Genomic DNA, 11,909 nt, shown 5'->3' on the forward strand with positions numbered 1-11,909 from the left:
AAAAAAAAAAAAAAGCTACATTTGTCAGGATTATTGTTCCAAAATATTATATAAGTATTAATAATATACCTCGAGCTTTCTATCTTACTATATAAACTAACCATATTCCATTTAAAAAGTCCAATATGACATATTCCAAAATGATACAGAATATTGACATAATTTCTACAGTATTCCAAAATAGTCAGTTATTTTGATTACAATATTGTCTTGTTTGAGACTTTTTACATGGTAGTTTTCCACCCACCCCTTGCCATGCCAGAATTTTGTCCTGTTCATGTTTGTATCATGCACAGATAGTATAATATTTGGCAAACACTAGATATTTTAAAAATAATTGTAGGGATGAAAAATAAAAACCGAAATGTCTGTTGTTACTGTTAAAAATCCTAGTTTTTTTTTTTGCAACAGGATAACAATTTTGGTTTTCTGTTTTTACGTAGCAAAATACCATTGGTTACTTACTTTTCTAATCTTTCTTGCTATATCTTAATTCAAAATTATCTATCAAAAATATTTCAAAGTAAAGAGATAGTGAGGCATTATTTTAAAGATAGAATAAAATCAATAAATTTAGCTTCTGCTGCCGTATTGTTGGTAATAAGTGAATGATACAGTAATATTTAAATGAGTAGTCTATCAAACAAAATTCAAATTCAGAGAAGTGATTTTTTTTTCCATTCGGCACAACTATGCATTGCTCCGAGGAGACATAGTATTATTCAAAAAAAGTGTAACACTTGGAAAAAGCATTGTGGATTCAGCTTTGGAAACAATCCATAAATATTTTTAAGTGTCATTATTTTCATTAAGCTTTACTTAATGTATGCCACATGTATTAGTATATTAGTATATTTTTTTAAAGGAGCTTGTTCCCATCTGTTTTCTTCACAGAGCCTGTATTTAAGCTTTTCTTTTAAATCTGCTTTTAAAATTGAGAGAAACCTGCCTAATTTCTCCAATTTCCAATTCTGAATCAAATCATTACTGGATATTTATGTTGGAAACTTAATTATTAATCTTATATCAAAAATCACACAAAAAGGGAGAGATGTTTGAAGAAATGATTTGTTTTATTATGTGCCTTTATTCTGAGTAAAATTTTCTTTCTTGCAATATGGCCACAAAATAAATCTATTTAAGTTTCCTGTCAACACATGAAAATAAAATTTATTTTCATAACTAATACCCCTTGGTGACTTTCAACGCCATTGCTATGCTTTTTTTTTTTTTTTTTTTGGCCTATTGTGGAAGTTATTTAATGAAGCAAATTTAGAACTATATGAAGTAATGATGAACCTTGAAGTTACTCTCTTCACAAGTTATGAAGGGGAGGGTGTATTGAGAACTATTCAGCTACTCTCTAGCTTTTCAGTGAAACAACTTAGCAAATTTTATGACTACTCTCTAACTTTCTCAGGTCTCTACTAAAATAGAATGTTCTCTGATGTTTACCAATATGCAGTTATTCTACTTCCATAAATACACAGTGTGTGAAAAACACCAGCATTTTCTTTGACTTATCTGTGAAGGTCTTCTTCCCTATTTATGGTTAGTTGTGTTGTGTCAACCATGCATTATAGACTCTAACCGAGAGAAGTATGGCCAAATCGAATCCAGGGTATTCTGATGTAGCCACACACACATTTTAAACATTTGCAAAATTAATCTGTTTTTTAAATAATAAAAATATATTTGGAAATGTCTGTAAGAAAGGACATCTTACATATTGAAAGAAAGGCTCTGGAAACCTTACCCGTATTATTTTCAATATATTTTTCTGCCTTTATTTTGGAGCCACCATCTTTATAGACATCAACATCATTATTGGAAAGACAGGAAAGCTTTCAAAGTCAGTCATCTTATTGTCCTACTAAGACATTAGCCTCTAATATATTTCAAATTTAAATAAAATATTGTGAATGTTCGGATTCTTTTGGACTTAATTTGTTTATGCCACCTTTCTACTTACTTGTTCTTCTCAACTCTGTTATTGAAACAAGTGCAACACTGATCTTTTCTTTCCTTCATACGCTTGTTCTTTCATGTCCCACAAATATGACCATTATGAGCACCTATTATTGCTTAGGAAAACAGTATATCTGCTATACCTGTGAAGCTTTTCAAAGCCTGCTTTTTCATGGCTTATGATGTATAATAGCATGCCAGTTAATGAGATGATGAACATGTATTTGAGAATGGATATTTTAAAAAATACACAGATTTCAGTAAAACATGCTTGCTTTTTTATGTAAAAGTTATATAAAACTTTAAGATAAGTACAACATTTGAAAATCAGAATGTTAAATAGGCAGTATTCATGAATATTTACAGCTCTTAATTTTATCATGTTACATATTTGAAAACAAACAAGAATATTTTTGTTGATGTACTTTTCATTTATATAAATTCATTGAAGTTTTAGAAAATGATCCCAAACTTAAGGTTCAGCAAAGTCTAGTCGGCAAAGTTCATAAGTTTTAAATAGAAAAGGATTTTTAAATTAAAATGATATTACCACCTTGTTTTGTGATGAATAGTAGTGCTGCTAATGAAACAATAAACAAGAATTCTGACTATCTGTGTGCCAGTACTACTAACATTTCATTAAGAATCACATTAAAGAATAGTAAAAAGTTTGAAGTATTTAAACCATGTAAATAATAGCATTTTTATAACCATAGAATATCAGAGCCAGGAAGGAATTTAGAGGTAAAGAAGTCTACAAGAGTGCATTGCCAAAGTCACCAAGATGATGTGTTTAAATCAGAGCCAAAATAGAATAGTGGCAATGAGGAGAAAAGAGAAATTACATATAGTCCCTATTGCCATTCACGCCTGGTAATGGATCTTTGTATACATTTTCTCACGTAATCCTTCTGACAGCATGGTGAGCTAAGCAGTGTTATTATCTCTATTATACCACTGAGGTAGCTAAGATTTTGTTAGTAACTCATCCATTGTTGACACAGTAAATTTTGTTGAACCAAGGCAGTCTGACTCCAAAGTTCTTCCTTTTTCCACTATGCCATTCTGCCTCTAGTATTTTTTTTTTTTTTTTTGCTGACTTCCAGTTTAATGTTCCTTTCTTATATTATTTTTCTGATATTGTTGTTTTATGAGAAACAAGACCAGCTAAAAGTGTGAAAATACTGGAAACCCCGCCTTATCATGGCATCTTATAATATCTATTATAAGATACCTACACTCCTTCATGTGAAATTTCAAGCATATATAGCAATTATATGAAGATGAGAAATGTTACGACATTACAGAAGAATGGTAATAATATACACAACCATTGGGCTTTTCTTATTTTCTACAGGAGTTGAGTTTAAGATTAAGAAAGCATTAATAATCCAATGGAAATAATATTGAACCTTGGGTTAGAAAGGAAAGGAAGAATTGCGCTTCTAGCACAGTGATCACCTTGAGTGCGGCCTCCTATAAAGTTTTACTCCTGTTATTCTTCTCTGAATCTTTGAATTAGAAAATTTTAAAAGTGAGGAAGTTAGACTGTGTCAGAGATTTCCTCAAATCCTCATAAGTAATGCCGAAGAAATGAGAAAGAGCACAGACCTGGCTGGGTCCCAGGTTCTCCGTCTCGTCTGAAGAAGCTGCAGCAGCTCCACTTTCTTTGGTTGTACACATAGGATTTCTGTTTAATATTTGATTTGATATAAATATATTTCCACCAAAACCAATAAAAATGAAACTTATTGATTATTTTTAAAGTCTCCTACAGTTTCATATCGTTATCTGTGGTTTCATCAGATTTATAATAAAAACTGTTTAAATCTGACAGAAAACAAAAATCTGTTTAAATGAGAACAACTAGACTATATGTTTTCTTTTTCCTCCTACCAACACATTTTCCCGAAAACACAGCAGTATTTTTCTAGATTCAACTAGTATAACATTTTCTATTTAGCAAGTAATTATCAAAGTTTCTATGATCTGTCAGTGTGGGTGTAAAGCAGGAAGGGCAGAAAGGAAACTAGAAAATATATACAATTCTTTTTGAAATAGTAAGAATGTAAAAAATTGCCTCCTTTAAGACTAGCTGAGAGTCAGAAATTTTAATTAAATGGGTCCAAAAGTGTAAGAATGTGCTTCAGACTAACAGGAGAAAGTGTGGTTGTGTGATTCTCTTGCAATAATGCTTTAATATTTTTAACCATAAATGTTGGCATTACTCCATTTTTATTAGAAGAATCATACTGCCATCTAGTGCTAACCTTGATTATTTATTTATTTATTTATTTTTTGCGTTGAAATAAGATGGTTATTTAAACCTGGGAACTCAGTAACAAATTGAAGAAAATTCCCAGAAGCAATATAAAAGTTTCAGAGCGTTTGTGTCAGAGAAATTGTAAAACCTTTAAACTGTCATTATGTATCAAAGAACATCAGCTGTATTTTCAATTCCTTTTCTTTTTAGTTACCTAGAATATTTAAAACCGATTTGTACCCTGGTAATATGTAGTTGATAACTGATTTTGATGATCTTGAAGATAAATGTCACTACCAGTTGGTTCATCCCCAGTGTGTTGAAAAGAACTTACAGGAACAACCAGTGAGTCTATCTAGAAAAGCTTGTTTGATGTCATTGAGAAGGCTTCCCAGGGACCTTCTGTTTCCATATGTAACTCAAAGATATAGACCTTCAGAAACCATCTTTCTTAATTTCCTTGAGAAGAAACTTAAAGCATGAATAATATGAGAATAGGTCACCACTCTTATAATTCGAACATGTTTTGGTTACCCTTAGCACCCCAGTGTACTTCTATCTTGGACGTATTAACACTAGACCAATCACACAATTTGTTATTTCTGTTTTAATAAATGGTAGAATTACACTAGAACATAATGTAAAATACACCAGGATCCAATCATAATCTCCAAAACATAACCCAAAAATGTAAACATAATTATGCCTCTGAAACCTTACTCTTCTCCTTCCTTATTCTTTCTTTGGTATCTTATTTATTTCTATGACGTCAACTGTAATATTTATTGTAATGTTTATAAAGAAGACTCTTGAATCGTGATACATGATCATCTTGGGATATTTGTTTAATCCTCATTGCCTAGTAAGATTTTGAAAGTATAAGTTCTATTCTATTAATTTTTATATAATCCGTAGTGCCACGCATGCAGGATCATCTCAATAAATGCTTGTGGAATGATATTGGAAAGGAAGCAATAATTCTTCAGATATCACTGTGCATGTGAGGGAGTGGAAAATGCCAATGTACGAGTAGGATTACTTCACTAATCTCAGTGCATCAATTCATATAAAACTAAGACACAAAGGAACACACAGTATCAAAGGCACTACTTTGACAATGGGCAAGCCATTGTTAGTAAACTTTTTTTTTTTTTTTTTTGAGACGGAGTCTCGCTCTGTCACCCAGGCTGGAGTGCAATGGCATGATCTCGGCTCACTGCAACTTCTGTCTCCCAGGCTCAAGTAATTCTATTGCCTCAGACTCCTAAGTAGCTGGGATTATAGGCACGCACCATCACGCCCAGCCAATTTTTGTGTTTTTAGTAGAGACGGGGTTTCACCATATTGGTCAAGCCAGTCTCGAACTCCTGACCTCGTGATCCACCAGCCTCGGCCTCCCAAAGTGTTGGGATTACAGGCCGCCCGACCCATTTCTAGTAGTGTTACCAATATCTAGGCATTCACTAAACATAACAATCCCTTTGCCTCAAACTTGTTATTTTCCAGTCTACTATAAGTAGAGATACAATTGGAAACATTTAATTACTTTAAAATGACTTTGCTAAATTAATTGTTGAATGCAGCAGTAAATCTATAACAACTAAGAGGGGAATACATGCTTGTTACATTACCCACAGGCTATGTCAGTGTTCTGGCTATGTTTATCAACATCCACATTCAATTAAAATGTGATACGTGTCTCTAAAAGAGCTGGAGTTTTTATTAAAATACAAAAATCTATTGTGAATGTCACAGTCACTTTACATTTCTCAAAACTCTTATGGTGATTACAAGGTAAGCTTTTATTTGCTGCTTTGTATGAATGAAATACTACTCTGGCAAATGTTTTATCTTCAATCAGATATGGCTCACAAATAGAAAGTAAGAGACTCATTGGCCCTGTTAGCTAGCATTCTAATCTATAGTAGTCAATTGTGATAAGTAAAATTAATTGCTCAGTTCAGATGCCATAATTTCTCTGATAGAAATGGTTTCAAGTCCTCTCCTGGGGAGAAAGTGAAAAAGACAGACAGCAAACCAATAAAATTCCACAGCCAATCACTTTGCAAAACTCAGCTTTAAGTTCTACACTTTGTATCCATTAACGAAGAGATGAAGTGAACATCACAAGGGGAACTGAATTTTGTGTTTTTACAGGCTTCAACAAAGTTAGTATGAAATTTGTCTTCATGAACATCCAAGAATAAGGACACGACCATTAATGTGGAACAGGAAATTTCGCCATAAAGAAACCTGGACAAGAAATGTACTATCAGGTCTGAACTTTCAAACATGATAATTGTTTGAAAAAATTACTAAGAGAAATTATGTCCATCTCTTCCTTGAGGCATTTTAAAAGTAGTATCTTTAAGAACGATGCTTAATCTTATGTCTACTGTCTGGGACAATTTAAGAGAATGATGCTCAGAAACAGGAAACATACTAAATGAAGCTTGGAGCGTCCTTTCAGACGTCTCTTTTACAGTTTACAATATAGTAATTTCAATTAACCAGAATGTTTTAAGAAAAGAAAACACTGAGAATTTCAATGTTATTTGGTGTGAAAACTATAAAGGGAAAACTCCTTAAACTAGAGTCCAGTGTTATAAATTTCGTATTAGTTATCTGATTCTACTCCCCAGCCACATGAATATAATAATGTTTTTCTTTGATTCAGACTTTGTAAATCTCAGCGTCATCAACATGTCCATCAATTCTTAATATCCAGATTAGGAAAATGACCAAATTAAAGAGATATAGTCGTTGAGCACAGCAAACAGAATTTTTAAATGGATTTCATGTTGCAAATAGGCAAAACGTCAAGGATAACACAGTTGGGGCTAAACAACTGGCAGAAAAGATTTACTACTTACCGAAATGGGGAAAACTGAGAGAACCTCGTTAGGGTGGAAATATCAGGAGCCTGGTTTACAGTGTGTTCATTTTGAGATGGCCTATTTTCCATTGAGAGGAGATGATAGATAGGCAGCTGGAGTTGTGAGTCTGAACTTAAGGTAAGATGCAGATTTGTGCTGTAAATCAGCGCTTCCCAACCTTTTTGGCACCAGGGACCGGTTTCGTGGAATACAATTTGATTCCACGGAGGGGGTAGGGGTATAATTTCGCTGATTCAAGCGCATTACATTCATCATTAGGTTTTCATAGGGAACGCACCACCTAGATCCCTCACAAGCGCAGGTCACAATAGGGTTCACGTTCCTATGAGGATCTAATGCCGCTGATCTGACAGGAGGCTGAGCTCAGCTTAGCTTGGTTGTCTGCCTCTCACCTCCTGCTGTGCCGCCAGTACCAGTCTGTGGCCCAAGGGTTGGACACCCCTACTATAAATTACCAACCATCCTATGATCCCTATCTATAATACAATCTAAGTTATCATATCCTACAACACCAGGTCCAAATGAAACCATCAAAAACCTGTTCTCTCCATAAATGATTTTTCCTTATGATTTACTGTTTACACATAAAAATGTATGCATAATGAATTAAATAATCAATATAGAAATACCCACAGTCTGCATTATCTCATGTAATAACCCAAATAAACCCTAGATCAGAGATTTTTTTTCATTCTACTTGATAGATAAGGACATTGAGATGTAGAGGGTTAGGTAGCTTTGCAAATATCACAGAGGTGATGAATTAAGTACTGGTCTACCTGCCTTTAGATCCCCAAATTTTAACCACAACATAATTATGCCTCCTTTGATGATTTTGTTTGACTCCTTTATTTGTGTTATTTTGTTTTTCCTCAGCAGCTGCAGATACACACACACACACACACACACACACACACACACACACACACACCCCTCTTATTAATCAGTGCATTGGAAGATTACCAGATTACCAGCACATTCATAGGGGTCAGGTGCTTTTATATTGACACTTGTGGCTTCTTCAATCCATTTTTTCTTTTTCCCTCTCAATGTATTAATTTTGTGTTGATATATCAGTTGAGAAAAATATTTGTTACGTATATATATATATTATCAATACTCTGATATCAAACCATTACAGCAGTAATGATAATTGACGGAATGTTAGGTAGAAAAGAAACTCCAATTAATATTTTGGCATAAAGCTTGCTACAATTCTCTTGTTATTCAGATTGGTTTTTGGTGCTAGCACTTTTGAATGCTACATGTATACTTTCAAGAAATAATTTAATATGTTCTTCAGCTATGTTTCTACTTAGAAGAACAATGAAAACAAAGACAAAAATACACATTCTTGTTGATATTTTTTCACAAATAATATGTTTTCACTAGGTTGAGCAACAATTTTTTTTCTTCAATTTCTATTTGTACTCAATGAGGACCAACTTATAAGCCCATCTATACTATATTTATTTTAATTGATTTTCTATGTCATCTTTTTTAAAGCCCCAGGTACTTGAAGTTTCAAAATCATATTCAAAACTTGCCTGAGTAAGATGTTATGAATGATTATCCTGTTTTACAGCTGAAGAGCCTGAGATTCAGAGAAAATAGGTGGTTCTCCCCAAATTGCTATGTTTGCGGGCATTAGAGCTAAATATGGGCTTGATATTCTGGGTCAATTTATTTAAAACTTTAATATACATAAGAATCACCTACAAATCTGACTGACATGCAGATTTGGATTCATCAGGTCTGAAATGGGGTCTAAACCTGTATTTCCAACATGCTCCCTATTGGCAATTATGCTGCTGGTCTGAAAGCTACATCTTGAGTAGCAAGGGCTAAATTAAACTTGCTCATAGTGGAATTCAGGAGACGCATATAGCCTATTTGTGTAGATTGGTCATTGTGTTAGTCCATTCTTGCATTGTTATAAAGAAATACCTGAGACTGGGTAATTTATAAAGAAAATAGGTTTACTTGGCTCCCAGATCTGCAGGCCGTACAGAAAGCATAGTGGCTTCATCTTCTGCGGAGACCTCAGGAAGCTTCCAATTATGGTGGAAGGCAAAGCGGGAGTGAGGTGTCTCACGTAGTGGGAGCAGGAGGTAGAGAGAGAGAATGGAGCGGTGCTATATACTTTCAAATGACCAGAAGTCACAAGAAGTCACTCACTATCCTGAGGACAGTCCCAAGGGGGTGGTGCTAAACCATTCATGAGAAATCACCCTTATGATCCAATCACCTCCCACCAGACCCCAACTCCAACATTAGGGATTACAATTCGACATGAGATTTGGGCACGGACACAGATCCAAACCATATCAATCATTTATTCACTTACTTTCAATGGACACTTTCTATGTTTGTAGAAGATAAATGAGAACTGTCTTGAAAGAACCCACAGTGGAATTGAGAAGGTAAACTCCTCTACAAACAAGTACAATATAAATATAATATATACATATATGCAGATAAGGTAATTTTGAAGAGCAGGCAGGATTTCTTTCTTTTTTTAATCACAAAAACAACACGTAAAAAACTCAAAAAGAAAAAAGATGTATGATATAATATAAATCATAAGATATCCCCCTCTCACTATCATTCTCACTCTGTTAGCAGTAACTACTTTTAATGGCTCAATTTGTGTCCTTCCAGACTTAGAAAAGGAGCATAGAGATACAGCAGTTTACAAAAAACAGCATCATACTCTACATATTGTTTAGGGTTTTTTTCATTCAATGAACATTCTACTTTAATGCGTATATGTGTGTGCCTGTGTGTGTGTGTGTATATATTTTTCTTATTACAAATAGTGCTTCAGGGAACATATTTGTTCATAGGCCCTTGTACATTTTCTGTATAATAGAAACCCAGACAGTTGGTTTACTTGGATAGGTAATGCAAAGATAGCCACCAAGAAGATGGTATCAATTTAGAGTCTCTTTAACTGTATGTAATATTGTCCTTTGCACCACTGAATTGCTAATACCGCATAGCATTATTAATGTTTAATATTTTCAATTTGTGGCATATTAAAAATATATCAACGTAAAAATATAAATAAGTACATAATAAGCACAATAGTTAAATATGTATTTAAATAAACTAGCTAAATGTTCATTTATATATTTATAGGATGTTATATACTATACATGTTTGTATAATTTTATTGTTTGTTTGAGACAGGATCTTATTCTGTCACCCGTGCTGAAGTGCAGTGGCCTCATCATGGCTCACTGCAGCCTCAACGTCCTGGGCTCAAGTGATCCTCCCATCTCAGCCTCCTGAGTACTGGCACTAAAAGTATGTACCACCATGCTTGGAAAATTTGTTAATTTTTTGAAGAAATGGCATCTCGCTTTTCTGACCAAGCTGGTCTGAAACTCCTAAGCTCAAGTGATCTCCCCAACTCGGCCTCCCAAAGTGCTAGCATTAGAGGAATGGGCCACCGTGTGTGGTCACATATTTTTATTTCTATTTATATATTTATTCTTGGCATGAGTTAAAGTTAACTTTTCTATTACCAAGTTATACATTTATTTTTCAATTTGTCTTCTACTTAGAAATATGATTTTTAACGTAATTGTTTTTATACCAGCCAGATATAAATTCCATCTGAGATCTGTATCCTGTCGTATGGCAAGGACATTTACCACCAAATGGTTATATCTAGAAAGTCTCTGGAGTCAAATTACTAGGCAACAACCAAGACATACAGAAGTTTTGAGAAGATTGTCATTTCTTTCACTTTTTGTTCCCTGATTACAAGAGCCTCACTGAGAGTGGGCAGTAGTCAAAGAGGCTGACTAAATACAGACCTGGATAGGGTAGAGGGAAGAGAGGGGTTAGTGAATCTTGGGCAAGGGATAGAAGATCAGATTTAGTTTCTGAGACACAAGTGCTAAGGCCCATGTTAGACATAAAATAAGAATCAGTTGCCTTCCCACACTGATTTAGCCCGGATGTATGTTCAGGGCATGATTATGAACAACAGTAGGTATTAGAGACTTTGCCCACAGGTATACTCGTATATCTATTGGCTTCACAATTCTAACAAAAATATATAAAATCTCTATCTGACACTGCTTATAAATCACCCAACATTTATCTTTTACCTCTTTTAGCTGATTAAAACCTACCACTTCAAATTTTCTTCAGGGATGGTTCATTTAAAAGGTTAGGTTTTTAAGGTCATAATTCTACTCCAAGAAAATGAGGCAGTAACGAAATGCGTCATTTTCTTTCTTCAGAGAGAAACTGTGCAGATGCTCCATTTTAAGCAGGTCATAATTTTATGTGGAAAATGATTGATCTGTGAGTACAGCTAATTATTGTGATTTCATTTTATCTCATTAGAGTTCTATTTAGCCAATTGGTTTGTTTATATTGCCCTCTGTATTCCTCGTTATACAGAAAAAAATTTAGTTTATGCTTTTATTTCAGTGCTTACATGGACGTAAGGATTACATAAATAGCATTGCATTTAACATGATTGCCATTTTTGTTTCATGCAGTCCATGTCTAAGATTCCTAGGCAAGAAAGGGGTAAATTTTCCTCATTACTCAAAAGGCTTTACTTACTGAATTTCAATTATGCCTTCACAAATCTCTTTTAACATCAAGGGTAGATATTGAAAACATATCTTGCATTCCACATTTGTGATTTTGTTATATAAATTTATTCATGTATGTCTATTATTTATTTTTATTGACTTTTTGTTATCTGCTTGCTGAGGCCATGAAAACTCACACTAGTGACAGCCTATAGGAGAAAC

The sequence above is a fragment of the Colobus angolensis genome, unplaced genomic scaffold (assembly GCF_000951035.1).
Source record: "Colobus angolensis palliatus isolate OR3802 unplaced genomic scaffold, Cang.pa_1.0 Scaffold331, whole genome shotgun sequence".
Lineage (NCBI taxonomy): Eukaryota > Metazoa > Chordata > Mammalia > Primates > Cercopithecidae > Colobus > Colobus angolensis.